This window comes from Lissotriton vulgaris, unplaced genomic scaffold, assembly GCF_964263255.1.
Source record: "Lissotriton vulgaris unplaced genomic scaffold, aLisVul1.2 SCAFFOLD_7357, whole genome shotgun sequence".
Classification (NCBI taxonomy): Eukaryota; Metazoa; Chordata; class Amphibia; order Caudata; family Salamandridae; genus Lissotriton; species Lissotriton vulgaris.
The window spans coordinates 45,805-53,236 of record NW_028251043.1 but is presented as its reverse complement, the minus strand read 5'-3'; the positions used below and the strand labels follow the sequence as shown (position 1 = coordinate 53,236).

Genomic DNA, 7,432 nt, shown 5'->3' with positions numbered 1-7,432 from the left:
TTTGTATATTTTTTTCATTTTCGAAAAAGATCTATATTTCTTTTAGATAGTGTGTTGATTAATTCATAGAAAACACATATATTTTATAGCAATGACAATAAGTAACATACAATACTCATATTTAACAAAGAACAGGACATTTTACACATAAATACAGAAGTGCTATACGACACATTCAGTCGATGGAGAATTTATGAAGAAGGCAAATGCGGTAGAATGGAACACAACGCGTTTCGGCCTGAGGCCTTCATCAGGTGACCGTCATTCGTATTTTACAAAAAAACTGATGTACAACATAAACCTATACAGAAAGGGATAAAAAACATATGGGATACACAAATAAGTATTTATAAATGACTGATATAAATATGCTGTCTAAACATATATTGCGAGGTTGAATAAAAAATGTGTTGTTTTAACAACCTTTTGGTAGTTTAGGGTCAATTATTTTTTATATATAATCACATGATACATTTCCATTTTATATACAAAGTAGGCTAGCACAATTAATCCTATATACTGTATTATCCTTACAGAGCTCATGTATTACAAACACTAGAACAATGTTATGTAACATTTGTTGTAAAACACCCAGAGTTATGGTGTCCATTTATCCGCCGTCTATCCTATATATTCTATCTCTTATTGCATTGTCTCATATTTTCTTATCGTAAAGATAGTGGTGGAGAAAAGAGACTGAAAAGAGATAAGGAGAAAGATAGGATGGAGAGTAGGATTCTAGGTGTTAGTGATGTCTGATAGAGGTCTACGTGTTGTTCATCATGAAAGTAGATGACAAATCCATAGTGGGACACTGAAGGTTAAAAAGATGGTTAGGCAAAGGAAGAAAGAAAAAGAAAGGAAGAAGAAAAAAAGGAAGTAATTCACAAATAGAATTTTTGGATTTAATGATTAAACACCACGAAGGCCAACTCATCATGGATCTCTATGTAAAACCAACTGCCCGAAACACACTACTTCATTACAGTAGCTTTCATCCCACTTCCGAAAAAGACAGTATCCCTTTCAGTCAGTTCCTTAGACTGAGAAGAAATTGTACCAGACTACACGATTTTGATGAAAAAGCTACACAGAAAGGGTGATGTTATTAAGTAAAACATGTAGTAAGATACTAATTAAAACTACTTGTTTACTCACTTTAATTTATTTTGGTGTAGAGTAGACTCTGATTGTTTCATAAAACGGTGATCGAGTTATTTTTAATATCTGAGGGACATCCTCGAGATATATATAAAGCACTGGGGAGATAAATGTGATCACAATTATATACGAAGAGAATTTAAGGACAATCATTTTATTACATGAAGGAATGGTTAATTATCTAGAGATACCTGGTATTTTCTGTTCCTACTTCTTTTCTCTTTTTTCAGTTATCCCCTGCGGTATACAATTGGATTCAAGATCCACTATACGGGAGGTAGAGGTTCATAGGCGCTTTTGTACTTGTTATGCTCCAGTGTAACTCCACATGATAATCTAAAAGATGAAGCCGCTTTTTAATATTGGGATTTCCAACATAGGTATATCTTTTCTCAAAAGTAGAGGGTTTTTCAGTTATATGGTTATAACCTCTATTGTTCAGCTGTTCGAGTATTCTGAATGTTTAAATGTCTGGTTTGCGTACTATATGGTAATCTACCTATTCTTTGCCGAATATATGATTTATAGCGGTAGTACAATAATAGTACAATAATTATATCATCCTTATTTTTCTCTTCGGGTGAAACCTTCTGTTATTCCTCTTATTTTGGTGGAAATCAAGTATTTCTTTTTATTCCTGAAACATTGTTAAAGAGGCGCAGTCATATATTATGATCTAATATAACGAGAGGTCTCGGTTTTTCTATTTTGACCCTTTGTTCTAAATTTACCTTGTTGATTGGTGCAAGGGAATCTGGTCTTACTGGGTAGTGTATTCCGAAATTTAGGATCTGGAATAACAAACAGGACACAAGAGAAAAGTGTTATCCCATCTCTTGTTTGTAAAAGCCATTTAATATATGAGCGGATTCTATACTAAAGCCTGACCTTCAGCGAGAAAACATACCTTCAAACTGTTAGCGCTTCTCCGTAACGTGGGGGTCTGCTGGTGTGCACTTCCGAGAGTGCCGGCGTAAGACTGGGTAGGAATACGCCCAGTATTTATAGGTCGAGCGTATGTTAAACTGTTTCAGCTGTATTCCTAATTGCCTTGTTTGACTTCGATGACGTTTTTAAAAGTCGACATGCTGCCTGTCGTCGGATAAATCAATGAAGAGGGAAGACGGACCCAAAGTGGTTCCCCTTTTGATGAAAAAGCTACTGTAATGAAGGAAAAATTCAAGGAACGTGGTTATCCTCATAGACTGATAAGGGAATCATACAAAAGAGCGAGATATTACGATCGACAGCACCTCTTAAAAAACACTAAAAGCAAACGAGATGCTAGTCTAGTTTTTGTAAGCAGACATTCGCTACTCAACAACCAGATTCGCCAAATCATCTATTCTAATTGGCACATCTTAAATGTTAATAAAGTAGGTCCTGAAGTGATCCCAAAACCTTTATTTGCATACAAAAAAAACAAGAACATAAAAGACTTAGTAGTCAGATCGAGAATGCCAATAGCCAAAAAAGACACCCATCTCAAGAACATAATTACCGGGGCTCCGGTAATAGGAAATCATAAATGCGGAATATGCAAAATCTGCCCTCTAGCAATAGAAACAGAAGAATTCAAATTCAATGACATACTGATTAGCTTACCCTACATGACTAATTGTAAAATGACCAACATCGTTTACCTGCTGATATGTCCCTGTAATAAGGGATATGTTGGAGAAACTTCACGTTCGGTTTACGCAAGAGTGACTGAACACAAATCAGCTATTCGCACTAAAAAACAAAATGCTCCCATGGTGGCCCACTATACTGAAAATGATCACAATCCGGAAGAAATAAAATGGATAGTACTGGAAAAAATTGTGCCAAGACCAGGAGCTAATACAGACCAAATCCGCCGAAAACGCGAGGTCTTTTGGATATTTACATTAGATGCTGTAAGACTGGGACTAAATTTTGAAATCCCTTGGCAGCAGGCCATTCTATGAATACTTGTTATAGGTTTACATGCAGAGGAAAGAATTAAAAGAAAATTTTCCGCCATCTAGATGATTGCCAACATTAACTATACTGACAATCATAACTTCCTCTGCATCTCTATATACTGCTTACTGTCATATATAATCTGAAGTTAGTATAACTAATCCTGAAGATATACCTGAAGATAGCATAATTAAATATGAAGGACATGTGTTGTCATCTGTCTCTTAAAATAAATGCGACAAATTTTATTACCCTAGAGTGTAGTCTGCTTTATATTAGACCTACCCTTAAGGAATAAAACAGAGAAAGCCCCTTTTTCTCTTCATTATTTATCAATGTATTGCAGGAAATATTCACACCTCCAAATATACCGCTTTTTCTAAAATAAGGTTCCCCATATAAGTGATACATCATATTACATATGAATATATTTTAGACTAACAACTCGTTTTTTGATCAAGGGAAATAAAATACTAAATTTGTGAGATAGAAACTAGTTGTGTGTCTTTCCTTGTAAAATACAGTATGTATGGCATATTTTTCGACCACGGTAAGGGGAAGAGGTTTTTCTACCATTTCCTCTCTCGCTTAAACTAATCCGGGATAAATTCACCCGGTTAGTCTACCTTCGCGCTCTATTATAGTCACCTAGTTACCGGGGGAACCACTTTGGGTCCGTCTTCCCTCTCCATTGATTTATCCGACGACAGGCAGCATGTCGACTTTTAAAAACGTCATCGAAGTCAAACAAGGCAATTAGGAATACAGCTGAAACAGTTTAACATACGCTCGACCTATAAATACTGGGCGTATTCCTACCCAGTCTTACGCCGGCACTCTCGGAAGTGCACACCAGCAGACCCCCACGTTACGGAGAAGCGCTAACAGTTTGAAGGTATGTTTTCTCGCTGAAGGTCAGGCTTTAGTATAGAATCCGCTCATATATTAAATGGCTTTTACAAACAAGAGATGGGATAACACTTTTCTCTTGTGTCCTGTTTGTTATTCCAGATCCTAAATTTCGGAATACACTACCCAGTAAGACCAGATTCCCTTGCACCAATCTACAAGGTAAATTTAGAACAAAGAGTCAAAATAGAAAAACCGAGACCTCTCGTTATATTAGATCATAATATATGACTGCGCCTCTTTAACAATGTTTCAGGAATAAAAAGAAATACTTCATTTCCACCAAAATAAGAGGAATAACAGAAGGTTTCACCCGAAGAGAAAAATAAGGATGATATAATTATTGTACTACAAAAATATCCTTGTTTCCAATCTCCTATATTAAGGTAAGAATCCTGTAATCTAGTACCCCCATATCTATCACATTACTACGCAACAAGCGAAGTAAATAGCTGGAAGTTATGTTATACCGCTATAAATCATGTATTCGGCAAAGAATAGGTAGATTACCATATAGTACGCAAACCAGACATTTAAACATTCAGAATACTCGAACAGCTGAACAATAGAGGTTATAACCATATAACTGAAAAACCCTCTACTTTTGAGAAAAGATATACCTATGTTGGAAATCCCAATATTAAAAAGCGGCTTCATCTTTTAGATTATCATGTGGAGTTACACTGGAGCATAACAAGTACAAAAGCGCCTATGAACCTCTACCTCCCGTATAGTGGATCTTGAATCCAATTGTATACCGCTGGGGATAACTGAAAAAAGAGAAAAGAAGTAGGAACAGAAAATACCAGGTATCTCTAGATAATTAACCATTCCTTCATGTAATAAAATGATTGTCCTTAAATTCTCTTCGTATATAATTGTGATCACATTTATCTCCCCAGTGCTTTATATATATCTCGAGGATGTCCCTCAGATATTAAAAATAACTCGATCACCGTTTTATGAAACAATCAGAGTCTACTCTACACCAAAATAAATTAAAGTGAGTAAACAAGTAGTTTTAATTAGTATCTTACTACATGTTTTACTTAATAACATCACCCTTTCTTTTTCCCCCCCTTTTTTCCCCCCCTTTTTTCTTCTTCCTTTTTTTCTTCTTCCTTTCTTTTTCTTTCTTCCTTTGCCTAACCATCTTTTTAACCTTCAGTGTTCCACTATGGATTTGTCATCTACTTTCATGATGAACAACACGTAGACCTCTATCAGACATCACTAACACCTAGAATCCTACTCTCCATCCTAGCTTTCTCCTTATCTCTTTTCAGTCTCTTTTCTCCACCACTATCTTTACGATAAGAAAATATGAGACAATGCAATAAGAGATAGAATATATAGGATAGACGGCGGAAAAATGGACACCATAACTCTGAGTGTTTTACAACAAATGTTACATAACATTGTTCTAGTGTTTGTAATATTTATTTATTTATTTTGCAACTTATACCGCGCAAACTAAAACCCGAAGGTGTCAAGGCGCCTAGCAAAAAAGAACAAAGAGCGAACAGACATGCACTTACATGTACGCTTGGACAAAGAGGCGAGTTTTAAGGGCTGCTCTGAAAGTTTGGAGGGAGGGGAGGGACCTAAGTTCTAATGGAAGATCGTTCCACCATTTAGGGGCCAGGAGGGAAAAAGCCTTACCACCCCATCTGGCTTTCCGAGTACGGGGGATGTGGAGGAAAGAGTGATTGGAGGAGCGGAGGCTCCTGCCAGGGTTGTAGTATGTCAGGATGGCTCTGATCCCTGTGGGGCTGCTTTTGGCCAAGGCTTTATAGACCATACACATGGACTTGAAGACAATCCGCTCCTTAATCGGAAGCCAATGCAACTGCTTCCTGGCCAGCGTGGCCGAAGAGCGACGGGGAAGATCAAGGACAAATCTAGCTGCCGCATTCTGGACTACCTGCAAGCGCTGCATCTGACTCTTATTCAGTCCAGCATACAGCGCATTGCAGTAGTCCAGGCGCGATCCCAAAAGGGCGACAGCAAGTTGTCTTCTTGCCGGCTGGGAAAGACAGTTCCTTATTTTCCTGAGGACATGAATTATGCCCCAACAGGTCGATACCGTCCTGTTGACTTGCTGGCGCATGTCCAGGGTAGGGTCAATCATTACCCCAAGGTTTTTAGCTGAGGAAGTAGGTTTGGGGCACAGACCAAGCGAGTCGGGCCACCACTCCATGGACCAAATATCTTCCCTTCCACCGAACACCATCACCTCGGTCTTCTCCCCATTCAATTTGAGTGAGTTGTATATCATCCACTGGCCGACGGCCTCCATGCAGGATCTAAATCTGGAGGCGGTCAGCTCAATTGACTGGGAGAGAGACACGAGGATCTGTGTGTCGTCCGCATAGGAGACTACCTCCATCCCAAAAGATCTAATGAGTCTGGCAAGGGGGGTCACATAGATGTTAAAAAGGGTGGGACTAAGCCCCGACCCTTGAGGGACCCCACATTGCACAGACAGGGATGGAGATAGAAATTTTCCCAACATTACCCTCTGCTCCCTATGATCGAGAAAGGAAGAGAGCAGACCCAGGGCTGCCCCCCGAACCCCAATCTCGCCCAGTCGAGATGTTAAGACCTGGGGAGATAGGGTATCGAAGGCAGCTGTGAGATCCAGAAGGATCAGGAGGGATGTCCGGCCCTCATCCACACTCATGCGGATGGAATCGAGAACCAGGGTGAGGGCGGACTCGGTGCTATGTTCCCTCCTGAAACCATGCTGGGGAGGGTCAAGACAGCCTGAGTTCTCCACAAAGGCCGCTAGATGCTCGTTAAGATGGGACTCGAGCATCTTTGCAGGGGCCGGAAGCAGAGAGATGGGGCGGAAGTTTTTTAAAACCCCAGGATCAAGGGAGGGTTTCTTAAGAAGGGGTTTAACCACAGCATTTTTCCACTGCTGTGGAAAGATACCCTCCCTCATGGCCCCATTCATGATCTCAAGTAGAGGGGGTAGAAGAGATCCCCTGCACTGCTTCAGGATCTTGAGAGGGCAAGCATCTAGTGGAGACCCTGACTTGGTTTTATCAAGCCGCTTGTCGAGATCATGTAGGGAGAGCGGGGGGAAGGATTCCAGATAACCGGCCACGGGAGACTCTGCCGATGGGACATCAGGGACTACGGTAACTGATGGCTCTGCCGTAGAAAGCCTCTGAGACTCCAGGGCAGTGTAAATGTCCGCTATTTTGGACTGGAAGAAACGAGCGATGTCATTACAGAGCTCCTGAGAAGGAACAACTGGATCGGGGACCTGAAGAGATGTGATCGAGTCCACGATCCTGAAGAGCTCTTTGGGAGAAGAGAGAGAGGAAGTCAGGGTCACAAAGTAATCTTGCTTGGTCCTGATAACTTCCAATTTATATCTCTTGAGCAGGGTTTTGTGAGCTTCCCTGTC

At 39.9% G+C, this 7,432-nt stretch overlaps 1 long non-coding RNA gene across 1 annotated transcript; it reads right to left on the bottom strand.

Moving 5' to 3' along the window:
* Window positions 1-214: 214 nt before the first annotated feature.
* LOC147663063 (uncharacterized) lies at window positions 215-1,455 on the bottom strand. Its single transcript, XR_015305438.1, has 3 exons — window positions 1,353-1,455; window positions 1,159-1,259; window positions 215-301 (listed from the first exon to the last, which is right to left on the bottom strand). It is a non-coding gene; the product is annotated as an uncharacterized LOC147663063 (long non-coding RNA).
* Window positions 1,456-7,432: the final 5,977 nt, after the last annotated feature.